A 19,183-nucleotide genomic window follows, 5' to 3' on the forward strand; every position below is an offset into this window, starting at 1 on the left:
GTGCTGGGGTCCCGAGCTGGCAGGGAAAATAGGAGCAGGGGTAGTCTTGGCACATCAGTTGGTAGCTCCCAAGGGGGTTTCTGTGATCCAACCCGTCACAGAACGCTCTGGATTATTACCCTTACACAAACAGACAGATGGCCACAGATTCTGCACTGATACCCATGTCCCAGCAGACATCTCACTCCTGGCCACAGAGGGAACCCTTCTTTCTGTGTATTTCCCCCTTTTCCTCTTGTGACGTTGCACTCCATATGCTTTATAAAAACATGCTTATGAATGTTAATATGGTGTAACTGGAATATGCTTTATGGAAAAGGTCTCTTGTAAGGTATCATTACAGAGCTTATGATCTACTCAATGTGTTCATCATATTTGTTTGCATGTATTATTTCTAGGTCTGGAGTTAGGAGAATAAGATATAAACTTGTATTAATGATGTAAACATATTAAGTGGAAGCTTCAGAATCAATGATCTATAAATGGCTCTGTTTACTTGCAAATCGGTCCTGGAAGAATGGAGGCTGGGGTCTCACAGGACATGTGAACATGTCACCTGATACTGGAATCCATCTGAAACCTGGTGCTTTTCCATTTAGAAGGAGGGGTGGGGACCCGGAGAGACAAAGGATTCCTGCCTTTGCCAAAGCTGTAAAAGGGGGTGGAGCAGGACAAGGGAGGTCCCAGTTATGAGAGAGCCCCTGTTTATGACCTACGATGTCTGCTGGAACTAACAAGGACTGTGCCATGGGAAAGGATTGGGCCCAGAGTAGAAAGGGTCTAGTTTGTGAAAGAAGCTTATTGGAACATCTCTGAGGGTGAGATATTACCTGTAATCAATCTCTTAATGTATTATGCTTAGACTTGTGTGTTTTTGCTTTATTTAGTTTGCTGACTTACTTTGTTCTGTCTGTTATTACTTGAAACCACTTAAATTCTACTTTTTATACTTCATAAAATCACTTTTGTTTATTAATATACCCAGAGTAAGTGATTAAAACCTGGGGGAGCAAATGGGATCTTGAGACCCAGACTGGCTGAACTGGCAGAGATAAGGGAGACAGAGAGGCACACAGAGGAGACTTTGAGGGACACAGTAGAATGGTCCCATGCCCAGTCTGACACTCTGCTGTTGAGGAGGATGAAAGTCTCAGGGAAGGAGAACATCAAACTGGAGCAGAGGGAAACAATCCCAGAGTTGGGACCCTCCTTCCAGATGAAGTTAAGGTGCCTTCCTGCACTAAGGTTACCACTCTGGGGGTGGGGACCCCAGTTATTAGAAAGAGACAGGTAGTAGTGATGGGAGATTCACTTATTAGAGATTATTAGAAATACGGATGCAGATGTGTTGGGTTTGAGATGATTGAGAGATCCGGATGGTGAATTGCTGACTGGGTGCGAAGGTAGCGGATCTCTCAAGACATCCAGGTAGACTTATGTGCAGCACTGGGGAGCAGTCGGTGGTTGTACATGTAACAGCAATTTTTTTTAAGTACATCAGAAGCGGGAAGCCTGCCAAACAAACACTGCAAGTACTGGACGATGTTAGGAACCATTAGGAAAGGGATTAATAATAAGACAGAAAATATCATAATGCCACTATAGAAATCCATGGTACGCCCACACCTTGAATACTGTGTGCAGTCCTAGTTGCCCCATCTCAAAAAGATATATTAGAATTGGAAAAGGTACAGAGAAGGGCAACAAAAATGATTAGGGGCATGGAACAGCTTCCATATGAAGAGAGATTAAAAAGGCTGGGACTGTTCTGCTTAGAAAAAAGACAGCCAAGGGGGGATATGATAAAGGTCTATAAAATCATGATTGGTGTGGAGAAAGTGAGTAAGGAATTGTTATTTACCCCTTTGCATAATACAAAAATCAAGGGGGTTACCCAATGAAATTAATAGGCAGCAGGTTTAAAACAAACAAAAGGAAATACTTCTTCACACAATCTACAGTCAACCTGTGGAACTCATTTCCAGGAGATGCTGTGAAGGCCAAAAGTATAAGTGCGTTAAAAAAGAATTAGATGAGTTCATGGAGGATAGGTCCATAGATGGCTAGTCATAGAATCATAGAATATCAGGGTTGGAAGGGACCTCAGGAGGTATCTAGTCCAACCCCCTGCTCAAAGCAGGACCAATCCCCAACTAAATTATCCCAGCTAGGGCTTTGTCAAGCCTGACCTTAAAAACCTCTAAGGAAGGAGATTCCACCACCTCCCTAGGTAACCCATTCCAGTGGTTCACCACTCTCTGAGTGAAAAAGTTTTTCCTAATATCCAACCTAAACCTCCCCCTCTGCAACTTGAGACCATTACTCCTTGTTCTGTCATCGGGTACCACTGAGAACAGTCTAGATCCATCCTCTTTGGAACCCCCTTTCAGGTAGTTGAAAGCAGCTATCAAATCCGCCCTCATCCTTCTCTTCTGCAGACTAAACAATCCCTCTTCTCTCAGCCTCTCTTCATAAGTCATGTGCTCCAGCCCCCTAATCATTTTTGTTGCCCTCCGCTGGACTCTTTCCAATTTTTCCACATCCTTCTTGTAGTGTGGGGCCCAAAACTGGACACAATACTCCAGATGAGGCCTCACCAATGTTGAATAGAGGGGAATGATCACATCCCTCGATCTGCTGGCAATGCCCCTACTTATACAGCCCCAAATGCCATTAGCCTTCTTGACAACAAGGACACACTGTTGACTCATATCCAGCTTCTCGTTCACTGTAACCCCTAGGTCCTTTTCTGCAGAACTGCTTCCTAGCCATTCAGTCCCTAGTCTGTAACAGTGCATAGGATTCTTCCTTCTTAAGTGCAGGACTCTGCACTTGTCCTTATTGAACCTCATCAGGTTTCTTTTGGCCCAGTCCTCTAATTTGTCTAGGTCCCTCTGTATCCTAGCCCTACCCTCCAGCGTTTCTACTACTCCTCCAAGTTTAGTGTCATCTGCAAACTTACTGAGAGTGCAGTCCACACCATCCTCCAGATCATTAATGACGATATTGAACAAAACCGGCCCCAGCACCGATCTTTGGGGCACTCCACTTGATACCGGCTGCCAACTAGACATGGAACCATTGATCACTACCCATTGAGCCCAACCATCTGGCCAGCTTTCTATCCACCTTATAGTCCAATCATCCAGACCATACTTCTTTAACTTGCTGGCAAGAATACTGTGGGAGACCGTGTCAAAAGCTTTGCTAAAGTCAAGGAATAACACATCCACTGCTTTCCCCTCATCCACAGAGCCAGTTATCTCCTCATAGAAGGCAATTAGCTTAGTCAGGCATGACTTGCCCTTGGTGAATCCATGCTCACTGTTCCTGATCACTTTTCTCTCCTCTAAGTGCTTCAGAATTGATTCCTTGAGGACCTGCTCCATGATTTTTCCAGGGACTGAGGTGAGGCTCACTGGCCTGTACTTCCCCGCAGGGGCGGCTCTAGAAATTCCGCCGCCCCAAGCAGGGTGGCGCGCCGCGCCGCTCGCGCCGCCCTTCCCCGGTCCCGCGGCTGGGGCAGAAGTGCCTGCGGACGGTCCCGTGGTCCCGCGGCTCCGGTGGAGCATCCGCAGGCATGCCTGCCGGAGCTCCGTCCGAGCCGCAGGACAAGCTCACCCGCAGCAGTCATGCCTGCAGGAGCTCAAGCGGAGCCGCGGGAAGAGGGGATCCTCTGCAGTCGTGCCTGTGGCAGGTCCGCTCGTCCCGGGGCTCCGGTGGACCTCCCGCAGGCATGACTGCGGAAGGTCCGCCGGAGCCAAATGCCGCCCTGCCAGAACAATGCCGCCCCACGCGCCTGCTTGGCGCGCTGGGGTCTGGAGCCGGCCCTGCTTCCCCGGATCCTCCTTCTTCCCCTTTTTAAAGATGGGTACTACAGTAGCCTTTTTCCAGTCATCCAGGACCTCTCCCATTTGCCATGAGTTTTCAAAGATAATGTCCAATGGCTCTGCAATCACATCCACCAACTAATTTAGCACCCTCGGATGCAGCGCATCCGGCCCCATGAACTTGTGCTCGTCCAGTTTTTCTAAATAGTCTCGAACCACTTCTTTCTCCACAGAGGGCTGGTCACCTTCTCCCCATACTGTGCTGCCCAGTGCAGCAGTCTGGGAGCTGACCTTGTTTGTGAAGACTGAGGCAAAAAAAGCATAGAGTACATTAGCTTTTTCCATATCCTCTGTCACTAGGTTGCCTCCCTCATTCAGTAAGGGGCCCACACTTTCCTTGACTTTCTTCTTGTTGCTAACATACCTGAAGAAACCCTTTTTGTTACTCTTAACATCTCTTGCTAGCTGCAACTCCAAGTGTGATTTGGCCTTCCTGATTTCAGTCCTGCATGCCTGAGCAATATTTTTATACTCCTCCCTGGTCATTTGTCCAAGCTTCCACTTCTTGTAAGCTTCTTTTTTGTGTTTAAGATCAGCAAGGATTACACTGTTAAGCCAAGCTGGTCGCCTGCCATATTTACTATTCTTCCTACACATCGGGATGGTTTTTTCCTGCAACCTCAATAAGGATTCTTTAAAATACAGCCAGCTCTCCTGGACTCCTTTCCCCTTCATGTTATTTTCCCAGGGAATCCTGCCCATCAGCTCCCTGAGGGAGTCAAAGTCTGCTTTTCTGAAGTCCAGGGTCTGTATTCTGCTGCTCTCCTTTCTTCTTTGTGTCAGGATCCTGAACTCGACCATGGTCACTGCCTCCCAGGTTCCCATCCACTTTTGCTTCCCCTACTAACTCTTCTCTGTTTGTGAGCAGCAGGTCAAGAAGAGCTGTGCCCCTAGTTGGTTCCTCCAGCACTTGCACCAGGAAATTGTCCCCTACACTTTCCAAAAACTTCCTGGATTGTCTGTGCACCATTGTATTGCTCTCCCAGCAGATATCAGGGTGATTAGTCTCCCATGAGAACCACAGCCTGCGACCTAGTAACTTCTGTTAGTTGCCAGAAGAAAGTCTCGTCTACCTCATCCCCCCTGGTCTGGTGGTCTATAACAGACTCCCACCATGACATCACCCTTGTTGCTCACACTTCTAAACTTAATCCAGAGACTCTCAGGTTTTTCTGCAGTTTCATACTGGAGCTCTGAGCAGTCATACTGCTCTCTTACATACAATGCAACTCCCCCACCTTTTCTGCCCTGCCTGTCCTTCCTGAACAGTTTGTATCCATCCATGACAGTACTCCAGTCATGTGAGTTATCCCACCAAGTCTCTATTATTCCAATCACATCATAGTTCCTTGACTGTGCCAGAACTTCCAGTTCTCCCTGCTTGTTTCCCAGGCTTCTTGCATTTGTGTATAGGCACTTCAGATAACTCGCTGATCGTCCCGCTTTCTTGGTTTGAGACAGGAGTCCTCCCCTTTTGTGCTCTCCTGCTTGTGCTTCCTCCCGGTATCCGATTTCTCAACTTACCTCAGGGCTTTGGTCTCCTTCCCCCGGTGAACCTAGTTTAAAGCCCTCCTCACTAGGTTAGCCAGCCTGCTTGCAAAGATGCTCTTCCCTCTCTTCGTGAGGTGGAGCCCGTCTCTGCCTAGCACTCCTCCTTCTTGGAACACCATCCCATGGTCGAAGAATCCAAAGCCTTCTCTCCGACACCACCTGCATAGCCATTCATTGACTTCCACAATTCGACGATCCCTACGCAGGCCTTTTCCCTGCACAGGGAGGATGGACGAGAACCAGGGGCAGCTCTAGCGATTTTGCCGCCTCAAGCACGGCAGCACGCCGCAGGGGGTGCTCTGCCGCTCGCCGGTCCTGCGGCTCCGGTGGACCTCCCGCAGGCGTGCCTGCGGATGCTCCACCGAAGCCGCGGGACCAGCGCACCCTCCGCAGGCACGTCTGTGGGAGGTCCACCAGAGCCGCCTGCCGCCCTCCTGGCGACCGGCAGAGCCTCCCCCGGGCATGCCGCCCCAAGCACGCAATTGGCGTGCTGGGGCCTGGAGCTGCCCCTGATGAGAACACCACTTGCTCCTCAAACTCCTTTATCCTTCTTCCCAGAGCCACGTAGTCTGCAGTGATCCGCTCAAGGGCATTCTTGGCAGTATCATTGGTGCCCACGTGGAGAAGCAGGAAGGGGTAGCGATCTGAGGGCTTGATGAGTCTCGGCAGTCTCTCTGTCACATTGTGAATCCTAGCTCCTGGAAAGCAGCAGACCTCTTGGTTTTCTCAGTCTGGGCAGCAGATAGATGACTCAATCCCCCTGAGGAGGGAGTCCCCTACCACCACCACCCTCCTCCTTCTCTTGGGAGCGGTGGTCATGGAACCCCCATCCCTAGGACAGTGCATCTCATGCCTTCCAATTGGTGGACTCTCCTTCTGCTCCCTTCTCTCAGATGTACCATCTAGTCCATTCTCCGCATTAGTACCTGTGGAGAGAACATGAAAATGGTTGCTCATCTGTATCTCCATTGCTGGTACATGGATGCTCCTCTTTCTTTTTCTGGAGGTCACATGTTGCCAAATTTCTTCACCATCCCTCTCTCTCCTCTGCACAGCCTGCTCCGATTCTTCAGGACATCTGTCCAGGAAATCTTCATTTTCACATATGCAACGGAGAGCCGATACTTGTTGCTCCAGACCTCAAACCTTCTCTTCCAATATGGAGACCAGCTTGCACTTTGTACAGACAAAGTCGCTTCTGTCCTGTGGAAGAAAAACAAACATGGCACAACCTGTGCAGGTTACAACAGCTGAATGCTCACCTTCCATAATTTCTTGCTTCTAAGAGCTTCCTCAGCTGTTGCAGCAACTCACAGAAGCCCGCGATTTGGCCAAGATGGTCCAGGATGCAACCCCATGCTCTGGGTTCCCTAAACCGCTGTCTGCCAGAAGCTGGGACTGAACAACAGGGGATGGATCACTCAATAAATTGCCCTGTTCTGTTCATTCCCTCTGAAGTACCTGGCATGAGCCACTGTCAGAAGACAGGATACTGGGCTAGACGGAACATTGGTCTGACCCAGTATGGCCGTTCCTGTGGTCTTAAATATATTGCAGGGATTTACCTTATCTGTCACATTGGGAACTACAGATTTACCCTGCTTGTGAGCGTAACTGTGGGAAGTAGGTGAATGTTCCTAAACTGTTACAATAACCTGTAACAATGAAAGTTGATAGAAGGGGTATGAAAAGGAGACAAAGACGGGATTAGTTCAAACAAAAGGGCTACAGATGCCACTGAAGAACTATGTTAGCAGCGTCACTGATGAATAAGGGAAAGGTAGGGACTGGAAATCAATGGACCAAAATTGGTGTGTAAGAAACTAGGCCTAATTGGTGAACAAAATAATGACTAGATGGGCTTGTAATAAAGGACATTATTCTGGATAAACCTGCCTGAAGTAAGTTAAACTTTATTGAAAGAATTTGAATACCTTTGGGGTCCATTGTATTCCAATGCAATTGTTGTGTGTTGGTGTAGAACTGAACAACTTTTCGAGGAGCTGTGACTAATGTAAACCTTGAGGGAATGTTAAGCACTTCAAAGAACTGGCTGGGACAATACATGTGAAGTGGGTTTCCTGGGAGGCACATGCAGGGGCGGTGGGTGAACATGTCCTTGGGGGAGGCTAACCCCCGGCCCCACCCCCCTGCCCAAGGCTCCACCCTGCCCCTTCTTCCCCCACTCCCCTGCCAGAGCCTGGAGCATACACATGACCCCCCAGAGGCTGCCGGCCCCCCCCCGCACACCCTCAGCCCCAGCCCTGGTACCAGTGCCCCCAGCGTCGGGCGGCATGGCATGGCCCCAGCCCCAGGGTCTTGTGCACACTGATCCCAGCCTGCCTGCCCCAGCCTCTTGGCCACAGAAGAGTGGGAAGGGAACAGGAAGCAGGCAGGAGGGGGGCTGGGGGTGGAGCATGGGTGGGGCCATGCCAGGCGGTTTGGGGAGACACAGCCTTCCCCTCCCTATGCTACCTGCCACCCATGGGCATATGGGAGGCCTTCTGAAGCTATGCCCTGGGGAGAAAAGCCCTTCTCTGCTGATTACCTGCACCTGGAACCCCAGAGCCAAGACCCCTGAACTGTACAAAGGATGGACAAATCTAGCTGAGGCTGTTAGGAACTTGTGACCACAGAAGCGATTCCTTGGTGGGTTTGAAGGACTAATCACCAGCTGGAGCCCACTCTGGAGTTGGGGTGATCTCAGGGAAGATTACTAGCATGCGTGTAGGTTCTGTTATTGGTTTAACATGTTTTCTCTGTAATGCTTTTACCCTGTGAGTTAATGTGCTTGCTTAGAAAGAGCTGGGTGCTAACTTATCAGTGTGCAATGACACTGCTGTTTGTCTCTGAAGAGAAGGCAAAAAGCAGCAAAGGTAGCCTGGAAACACCCCAGTCCTGAGGGAGGGAGACAAGGGAGATGACAGCTGGGGAGCTGGAGCCTCGACTGGGTGCCCTTGTTGGACAGTAGAGAGGGGAATAAGGTGCAGTTGCCCTGAATTGTGACAGGGCGATTCCACCCGCTACCTACCTCTGCCTGTTTGGAGCTTTCAAAAGGAGACTTTGGGAACTAAACTGGCAGAGCAGAGCCCTGGGATTCCCTGGGGAAAGGTTGACAGCTTCTGCTTCGCTTCAGAGACTCTGTCTTTGTTGGTGAGCTTCAGTCACTGGGATGTCCAGGCCAGCATGTCAGTGAGGGCACCTGGCCATCAGCGCTGGACCATCAAGGACCCAGCCTCATGCACATGAGATCCTGCCCTGTCTTCCCTTCCCTCCTGTGCTCCTTTCCACCCTCGCTATCTTCCTCCCATCCTCCCCCTCTCTTTCAGAGCCCGCACCCTCAGCTGGAACTCTGACCCACCCCAACCCCCAGCCTGGTGAAAACGAGAGAGAGAGTGAGTGATGGTGGGGAGAGTGAGTGACAGAGGGACGGGGGATGGAGTGAGTGGGGGCGGGGCCTCAGAGATGGGGCGGGGAAGGGGCGGGGCCTCAGAGGAGGGACAGGAAGGGGGTGGGGCAAAGGTGTTTGGTTTTGTGCAAGTAGAAAGTTGGCAACTCCAGGAGAGTCTCCTCCTGCCCCATCAGTAAGAGCTCAGCTCCTGCACTGGAGGGGGGTGTCGGAGCCCCCCACACTTGGAGTGATTTTTGATGTTCACAGTTCTGACTCTGGGTGTTCTTGTTATTCAGACAAACACCTAACCCTGCTATGAGCCCTCCCCAACCCTGGCCCAGCGCTGCCTTGTGGCAATGAGTTCCCCAGCCCCATAACACTGTGGGGAGGGATTTCCTGGGGTCAGTGTGGATTTTCCCTTCTTTTTCTCATGGCTTGTCTCCCTGGTTCCTGCCCCATGAGAAGCACCTGATCTCCCATTTCTGTCTCAGTCAATGTTGTGGGTCCCTCTTTCCCATCCCCCATATTCCTCTTCTCTACAGTAATGAGCCCCAGATGTTCAGTCCCCCCACAGAGGAGCCCCCTCCCTGCCCCAGCTCTAACCATCCTCACCCCCTGGCCCTGACCCCTCAGCTCTGCTGGAGACTATTGCAGATGGGAGCTCAGCACTATGGGGAGAGGGGGCGCCCCATGGCTCTATCCAAAGGCAGGGCAGGTTCTCACTGGGCCCCAGCCTGGCCTCGTGCACCCAGCGCTGTGCCAGTGACCCTGCTACACACTGAGCCCTGGTTTCCATGGAGCTGCCCATGGGCCTGTCCCTGTGCTGTGGCAGTTCGTGCAGACTCAGGGGATGAGGGTGAGGGGTTCACACGGCTCCCCCCAGCCTCAGGGCACCTGACCATTTACCAGCCTCCTGGCTCCCTGCCATTGTGCTGCCCATCCCCCAGCCTGCTCCTGTCCCTGGACTCCCTCGGTAGCTCTGTGTCATCTGCACCGGTCTCCCCTTCCCCTGCTCACCCTGCTCCCAGCGGGGGAATAAATGTGTGAAACACCCACCCCAGGACGGGCCCAGCCCGTATCTCCCTGCTGCCAGGGGCAGAGTCACCACTGGGGGCTCCTCTTTGGCCCTGTTCACACCAGGCCAGTAGCCGCGGTTGGAGGCTGGGCAGCTAAGACATTAACTAGCCTGGCTGTAAACCCTCGTGCAGGCCGCCCAGAGCCCTTTAAATGTGTGTGAGCTGGGCGTGGCCAGGCCCGGGGGCAGCACACGCGGTGCAGGGTGAGTTGTCAGAGCGCTGCCTGCACCAGGCTTTGGAACGGGCTGGGTGGGGTGCAGGTCCGGCTCCAGACCCCAGCGCGCCAAGCGTCCCGCGGGAGGGCGGCAGGCGGCACCGGAGCCGCGGGAGCAGCGGACCCTCCGCAGGCACGTCTGCAGGAGGTCCACCGGAGCCGCGGGACCGGTGACTGCCAGAGCGCCCCCCCGCAGCGTCCTGCCCTGCTTGGGGTGGTGGAAATCCTAGAGCCGCCCCTGGTGGGGTGTCAGAGCGAACACCTCTGAACAGCCACACGCCGTGGCAGCCGCACGCCTCAGCTACACAGACGGGCACCGGCTCCATTCAGATTGGGGTAAAGCTTATATTAACCTTTGTCCCCATGGGAACGGTCTCAGTTCTTGTCACTTTTGTCAGCTGCTCCGTGTGCAGGGGTAAAACCATATCAGCAGTGACGACCTCGGTAGCCAAACCCAGCGCTCACCTCCATCAGCTCTCGGTTCAGTTTCGGCAGCTCTCTTGGGACAGGAGACCAGTGAATTAGGAAGCGTGTTTACCAACGAAAGCTGCTAGGCAGACAGTGATCACATAAGTAACAAACACTTCCCTGTTCCACTGAGATCGCCACGGAGGGGCATAGACCAAATATTCACCCCGAGCGCCTTCAGGAGCTAGCCAGAGACTAAGCCGCAATCTGCAATCCTTTTGGGATTTGCCGAGATGATAACATGGGAACGTGGCTTGGGCATAAACTCAGGTGTGAATGGACCTGCTCTAGGTACACAGGGGTGGTGGAGTGAGGCCAGTGCAGTGATGTTCCTTCCCTGGGAAGACAAGGGCTGTGTGTACACCACAACCGCAGCAATTGCACAGTTCAGAGCTGTGGCTACGCCGTTGTGGTGTGATGATGCAGACACTACAGCAATGGAAGGGGCTTTGCCGTCGCCGTAGTTAATCCACTCCTCCAAGCGGCGGTAGCCAGGCCAATGGGAGAATTCTTTGTTCCACCTTCCGGTGTCACATCTCCAGGGGTCTGAATTTTTCACACCCCTGAGCGATGTAGCTGGGTTGACCTAAGTTTTAGGTGCAGATCAGGTCAAGCCTCAGCCTCGTTCAACTGGAGTAAGGGCGTCCACACGGCCCTCAGCATCGCTTTAACTGCATGGACTGATCCTCGCACCCACAGGCGCAGTCACACCCGTGCGCCTGTCCCATGTCCACCAGGCCTCCGTGGATCAGTTCTGCTGACTCCCTGTGAACCTGCTCCAGGACCAGCCCCTCCGCCCCATGTGTTCCAGAATCAGCTGTTCCAAGAGAGGTTTGTTTGCTCAGCATGTTTCGGGAACACGTATTTCACAATCCAATGATATAATTAAAGCCACAGCGCAGGGCATGAGGGTCACTTCTTCTCTGTGGGCTCAGTTACACACACTCCCTGGGTCACGGCAGGGGGGCACGCAGGGAGGGGTCTCTGCAGTGAGTGGCCTGTCACACCTCCTGCCCCCTTTGGTCCCTGCCCCCTTGGGTGCCTGCCCCATCACCCCAGCCTCCCAGCCTGTGACCATCACACGGAGCTCAGCCTGCCTCTCTCACAAGGACGATCGCCTGCCCTAACCGCTGGCCACACTGCACTCAAGGACTGCTATGAACATGGGGTTTCCTGGGTGCCTCCTGCTCCCAGCGGGGCACCCCCTTGGCAGGAGCTCGGCTGCCTGCGCTGGAGCCGGGAACACAAGGATCCCCATCCTCCTGGTCTGGCTTTGGGGTGAGTGGCCTTCTCCCTTTGCTCTGGCTTTGAAAAGCCCTGGGGGCAATCTGTGATTCTCCAGCCCCACCCATCAGACACGGCATAGCTGTGTCCTGGGAGCCAGGACTCCTGGGGTCTATTCCTGGGAAGAGGAGTGGGGGCTTGTGGTTAGAGCAGAGAGGCTGGGAGTCAAGAGTTCTGGGGTCTATTGCTGCCTTGGGAAGGGGAGTGGAGTCTAGCAGTTAGAGCAAGGGGTGGTACCAGGATCTATCTAGCTGAACGTATGATTTTACAATAAAATTAGTTAAACTTTTGTTAAATATTAAAAGAGTAAAAAGAAACTGGCATGTCTCTGACTCCTGGAGGTGTTTCCCAGCTGCCCTCGGCTGGTCTCTTTAGGAACACGGGACACAGGGCTGGAAGGGCGTGTTATAGAATCCCAGTCACACACTTATCCAGAGCCATCTTCACGTGAGTTAGCGCGTTCTCCCCTCACCCATTCGGAGGCTGTTCCGGAACCTTCTTCTCATTTCCAGCCTAACGTGACTCCTGGACAGTTTATCCCCATTTCTTCTTGGGCCAACACTGTCCTTTGGCTCCAGTAGCTCTTCTCCCTCCCCGGCGTTCCCCAAATCGATTCATACTGAGCAACCAGATCCCTGCTCAGCCTCTGCCGTGCCAGACAAACCAGCCAAGCTCTTCCAGGCTCCTCTCGTACGACCAGCCTCCATCCCCCAACCACCCTAGCAGCCCTTCTCTGCACCTGGTCCCGTCTGAATCCATCTGTCCTGCATGTGGATGGCCAGAACTGCACACAGGATTCCCTGAATGACCTAACTCCTGTCCTGCTCTTACTGTGTTTGTTCAGTGTTTGAGGCTCCATTTCTTAACTATTATTATTAACTATTAAATATGTTAAATATTAAATTATTAAATATTAACCATTATTTATTGTGCAAACACAAGAATTCATGTTACGGCAGCACTGTAGGCCGAGCTCAGGGCCCTGTGGTGCTGGGCTCTGCACTGGCAGGGCGACAGGCAGTCTCTGCACCCAAGAGCTCAGTCTAAATGGAGAGGATAGAGAGGGGCAACAGGGGTACACAGAGGGGATGTGATAGCAGCTGTTGGGAATGGAGCCCTGGTCTCATCACTCCCAGCCCGGTGCCCCTCGGCTCTGCCGCTGTGCTTGGTGCTGTACAATGCACAACCAGAGACAGCCACTGGGCTCACAGTCAGCCATGAAATGTGCTGTCCCCAGACACAGCTAGTCTCAGACTCAGGTAGGCACTGACAGAGGCTGGAGAACAAAGACAAGTTAACAGTTAAATCTCAGCTCCCTCTCAGTACCCACCAGCATTTCCAGAGGGCCAGCAATCCACTTTGTAAGCCCAAATACAGAGATGATGGCTCTGTCGCTGGACACTAAAAGAAGAGCTCATCACTGAGAAAGTTTGCAGATGGTACAGTTGTGGGGGTGTAAATGATGAAGAGGACGGGTTGAGAAATCTGGATGCTTGGTAAACTGGGTGCAAGCAAACAATATGCATTTTAATACAGCAACATGCAAATGTATACATCTAGGGACCAAGAACATGGGCCATACTTACATGGTGAACTCTCTCCTGGGAAGCAGTGCCCCTTGAAAAAAATTTGAGGGTACAGTGGATAATCTGAAGGACACAAGCTAGTGAGAAACTGTGGCCAAAAGAGCTGCTGTGATCCTGTGATGCACAAATGGGAATCTCTAGTAGGAGCAGATAGTTTATTTTACTTCCTCATTTGGCACTGGTGTGATCAATGCTGGAATCCTGTGTCCACTTCTGGTGTCCCCAATTCAAGAAAGATGTTGATGAGTTGGAGAGGGCTCAGAGAAGAGCCGTGAGAACGAGTAAGGGACTAGAAAACCTATTTAATCTGTTTAGCTTAACAAAGAGAAGGTTAAGGGGTGACTTGATCACAGTCTGTAAGTAACTACATGGGCCTGGGGAACAAGTATTTCATAATGGGTTCTTCAGTCTAGCAGAGAAAGGGGGAACAGGTTCCAGTGGCTGGAGCTGAAGCCAGACAAATTCAGGCTGAAATGAGGCATTTACCAAGGGTTGTGGTGGATTCTTCATCATTTTTGACAACTTTTAACGCAAGATTGGATGTTTTTCTAAACATTCTAGGAGTTATTTCAGGGCAGGTCTCTGGCCTGTGCTATACAGGACTCAGACTAGATGACCTCAGTGGTCCCTTTTGACCTAGGAATCTATGAATCTGTAAAACCCCCGAGTCAGACTGAAACTTTCTATCATCCTATCAGACTGTGCTGGGTGTGCGGGGCTGGGGCAGGTTTGCGGAGCCCCTGGAATCTCACAAAGCTGCAGAAACACTTTGTATTCAAAGTTTCTCCCTTGATCTGAGAGCAGCACTGCTGGGCCCCTGAGTCTGGTGAAGAATTCATTCACTGGAATGAACGTATTCCATTGATTCATTGTGTGCTTATTAGCTGCAATGAAATCCAAACTGATTATCAGCTCACCCACGATCCTGGCTTCTTGCTCGAATTCCAGTGCTCCTATTTTCAAACCCAATTTCCCCCATTTTTGGAAGGACGCACACTCACCAGCCAGGGGCCATGTCTACAAGGCGCACAGAGCCAGCTGCAGGGGTGTGAATTGCAGAGTGCACCAAAGAGCTGCATTCAGACTGATCTGTGTGGATGCTGCTGGCATGAACTGAAGGTTCCTAATTTGAGTTAACGCCCTGTGAAATAGGACTAGGGTAACTATGGTAACAACCCCCCCCCATACCCTGGGCGGGTAGGGGGAGTTCACACACTGTAACTGTCCCCCCATACACACACACACTGGGGAGGCAGGGGGAGGTCACACACCGTAACTGTTCCTCCCCCCCAAAACTGAGGAGAGTGCTAGCCCTGGCCAGACGTGGCGGGAGCAGAGTGTATCATGCTCCTGTCCCAGGTGTGGTCTGGCTACAGAATTTGCTCATCCACCCCAGCTGTGTTCATCCTTAGATCCTTTAATGCCCTGCCAGGGACGGTTGAGGTTCGGCTCTATAACGGATGTTACACACAGCGCCACCCAGTGGCTGAGCAGAGCACTACAGGTTAACATCCCAGTCCATCTCCCCCATGCAAGTTCCATGTTCCTGCCATTTATTCACACTATCAGGCTGGCTGTAGAGTTCAGGACGGATCAGTCTGTCCAGTGTTTCTGAACCACCCTGGGCTCCTAACTGAAAAATGCCAACGTGTAGCAGCTTGGCCATCTGGCTGGCTGCTAGTTACAGCGACTGACTGGGGTTGTTCTGGAATCCTTGAGTCGTCTTCTCATTCGGCATCCGCCGTCTGTTGGGTTTGCTCCGTGGATGGTTTCTGTTGAACACAGTTCTATACCCGGCAGGTCTTAACTGAGTGATGACTCTTATAAACATGTCTGTTGTGTAGGGGCCGGCTGCCCCCACTGGCACTGGATGGGTTGTTTGGCTGCCCTCGCCCCATGCCAGGAGAGAGGGGAGGGGTCAAGGAACAGTTGGGACCCTGGGACTGAGAGGGCCTCTGGCCAATCAGAGAACTCCAGACTAGGGCCAATGGATAGTAGCCAGTGCCCCAGGTCAGTTTGATTGACCAGGCAGCCGGGCCACTCAGGGAGCCCAGCTCAGGTCCCAGCCTCTGTGCATGCTGGGGAAGGAGACAGCGAGAGCAGCCCCAGGGGAGGAGCTGGGGCGGAGACAGGGGGAGAAAAGCCGTGTGAGAGGGTGGGAGGGGCTGAGTAAAGACCCAGCCACATATATGGGGGCTGGTGAGGGGGGCAGGGCTGGGGCCAGCAAGTGGGACGAGGGTCAGTAAGGGGCTGGGGCCAGGGTCCGTGGGGAGGGCAGGGTGAGGGTTGGTGATGGGGGCAGGGCCTGTGAGTGGGGTAAGTGCTGGTGAGTGGGGTGAGAGGTAGCGGGGTGGCAGGGCCAGGATCAGTCAGGAGGCGGGGTGAGGAGTGGTGAGTGGGGCGAGGTTCAGTGAGGAGGGTGAGGGGTAGGACGAGGGTTTCTGAGGGGGGTGGGATGAGGGTGTGTGAAGGGGGTGGGACCCTGCCGTGAGACGGTGACAGGCCTAGCCTGGCAGAGCCCCACGGAGGGGAGCGAACCCAGCAGCAGAGACCGGGGCTGCAGAAGGGACTTGGGGGTTCAGGACCTCGCTGTGAGGGAGCAAGAGACAGGCAGAGACCAGCGAGGGGGAGTGAGTGGGCAGCCGGGAGGGCCCAGAAACAGCCCCCCCCACACACACTGCCCTGAGCCATGCAGGGAGCTGTGACTACCCCGACCTGGGGCGTTTCCAGCAGGCCCTGAGCCAGGCAGATGACTGCAGCCAGCTCTGCACAGACTTGTCTGATCTGGTCCTGAGGCAAGGCCCCTGCATTATGACCCACCTCGCAGCAGGCCAGGGAGTCCAGGGCTTGATTTCTCTCCTTTTCAGTTGACCCTTGGCTACAGGGGATGAGCAGCCTGCTGCCCCGGTGAGTACTCGGCCAGGGCATTCACCAGTGTGGGAGGTGGGTCTTCGTCACTCACAAAAGCTACTGGGGAACAATATCTAGTGACCCACACCGCGCTCTCTCTTGGGGAAGAAGACATGGGGCTAGCACGAAAAGAGAAAAAAGTAGGGTCTGTTCACTGCTGCAATCATTTGTGTGGAACGTTGAGGGAAGCCATAACCCGGGGGATGGGATATCGCTCTCATCACACCCCGTTCTGGGGCTAGCAAATCGAAGAGCCATATTTCAGCACCCCGAGAAGAGACTGTTACTGCTGAAAGTGTGTTGGTTTGTATGTGTACACACAGAGTAAATAGTTCAGTGTGCTTCCCATCCGGGTGTAGGCCGCGGTGTGACAATTTGTTTAGTATATTTTAAAACCTTTCAGCTGCTTAGTGTATTCTGTAGCCTGCTAACAAGTTTTCTCCCAGTTTTGGGCTGTTCCTGAGAGAGATAAATCTGTTGTATTTGGACTGGGGTTTTTGTGTGTGTGCCTTTTTAAACAGCTTAGATGTGGATAAAGCTACTACCCCAGTTAGGGGAATGTTACTCATTGGGAATCTATCTTGTAGCCACGCGGGAGCACTCCAGCTCGCAGACAGAGCCAGTGTGAATAAGAGGAGAAGCTGGGGAGGAGGTACTGTGGTGAGGGGACAAGGCAATGTGGAAGCCCCTTTGCCATTGTCTCCAGTGTTCAGGTTCAGTTCTGGGGTCTTATGAGCCGCTGTGAGGTCCCGCAAGAGGGAGGATGTCACGGACTCCCAGGACTTGTGCTCTCTCTCGGCTCTGTATGGTCCCTAGGAGGAACCCCCTTCAGTGCGACAGCCCTTCCTGGGAGTCCACTCTCCCTCAGGGGTTAAGTCATTGTGCATGTAGGCTGGGATTTATCCCTCTTAGCCTGGGTGTTCTCTCTCCTGGCTTCAGGGGCAGGGGCGGCTCCAGGCCCCAGCACGCCAAGCGCGTGCTTGGGGCGGCATGCTGTGGGGGGCGCTCTGCTGGCCACTGGGGGGCGGCAGGCAGGCGGCCTTTGGCGGTATGCCTGCGGATGGTCCGCTGGTCCTGCGGCTTCGGTGGACCTCCCGCAGGCGTGCCTGCGGAGGGTCCACTGGTCCCGCAGCTTCCACCAGAGCCGCGGGACCAGAGGACCCTCCGCAAGCACCCCTGCGGGAGGTCCACCGGAGCCGCGGGACCAGCAATTGGCAGAGTGCCCCCCATGGCATGACGCCGTGCTTGGGGCGGCGAAATGTCTAGAGCCACCCCTGTTCAGGGGTATTATGATAATAAACTTTAACACTCTAGCATCTGTTTAAACCTTCTAAGACTACAGCTACACTAGGGAGTTTACAGTGGTGGAGCTGCAGTGATGCAGTGGTGCTGCTGTAAGCTCTCTAATGTGACCACTTTGAGCTGACGGGAGAGCTCTCCCATCGGCTTAACTACTCCAGCCCCGTGAGCGGCGGTAGCTACATCGTTGGGAGAGCTTCTTCTGCCCACATAGTGCTGTCCACACCAGTGCTTAGGTCGGTGTAACTTACATTGCTCGAGGGGGCTTTTTCAGTCCCCGATTGACACTAGTTATACTGCAGCAAGTGCTAGTGTAGACATTGCCTAAGCTAATTTCATGTTTTTCAAGTTGCTCCTGCCTTTGGTTCTGTTGTTTGACTAATTCAGACTGGTTTGCTATTTGAACAGCTGGGGCTAGAGTTAAATCTCTCTTCAGTTGTAGCTGCTGTGAAAAGATTTTATCTGTTAACCCAATAACCAACTTGTCTGTGATATTTTCAAGTTTTGCATTTCCAAAATCACAGTTTTCAGCCTATCTATGCAGACCTCTTATAAAACATTCAAAACTTTCCCCTGGGTCTTGAGTTCTCTGGTGAAAACAAGCTCTTCCATAAGCCACATTTCTCTGAGATATAAAGTATGCATCAAACATAGCCAGACCCATTTCATAGTCACCTTTGCGATTGTCTTCAATAAAGTCAAAGGATTTAAAGATATGCTTTGCTGGCTTCCTGTATCCTACATTAAAGAAGATACCTGCATCTTTCCAGTGTCTTTGTGCAGCTTGACAGCAATGTGAAATCTTGTGAAATCTTGTTTCCAGTGTGTCCATGGTGAAGTTTGTGAAAGCTGAAGTTCTCTGGGGCACTGAACAGTGGCCTGGTGATGAGATCCTGCAACGTTTGTAGCTTTGTTCCTTCTATTTCTGTTCTTAGTTTACTCCAGACACTGCAGTGTTCTTCTGTACCAGACATGGACTGGTCACAGAGTTTGCTTTTATAGACCACAATCCTTTAATGCTCTGCCAGATATGGCTGTGGTTAGCTGTAAAAAAGGTACAGTAACTCCCCATTTAACGTCCTCTCGCTTAACGTTGTTTCGATCTTACGTCCCTGCTCCATTACAGAACATGCTAGTTTAAAGTTGTGCAATGCTCCGCTATAACGTCGTTTGGCCACCTGCTTTGTCCTGTTATCAGCTCCCCTACGCCCGCCGCAGCGCCTCCCACCAACCAGCAAACCCCACGGATCAGCACCTTCCCCTCGCTCCCTCTGTCTCCTGCCCACGGCAATCAGCTGGTTTGCAGCATTCAGGATGCTGGGGGGAAGGCTTGCAACCTCTCTGCTCCCTCCCCTGCCTCCTGAATGCCGCAAACCAGCTGACTGCTGCAGGCAGGAGACGGGGAAGATAGGGAGGGAGGGAGGGAGGAGGCTGTGCACCGCATCTTTGCTCCTCCCCCCAGCCTCCTGAATGCTGCGAGACAGCTGATTGCCACAGGCAGGAGGTGGGGGGAG

At 52.5% G+C, this 19,183-nt stretch overlaps 1 protein-coding gene across 1 annotated transcript in view; it reads left to right on the forward strand.

Moving 5' to 3' along the window:
• The window catches only part of LOC120388133, a 736,578-nt gene that overhangs the window by 95,848 nt on the left and 621,547 nt on the right, over positions 1 to 19,183 (forward strand).

Source organism: Mauremys reevesii, linkage group 22, assembly GCF_016161935.1.
Source record: "Mauremys reevesii isolate NIE-2019 linkage group 22, ASM1616193v1, whole genome shotgun sequence".
Lineage (NCBI taxonomy): Eukaryota > Metazoa > Chordata > Testudines > Geoemydidae > Mauremys > Mauremys reevesii.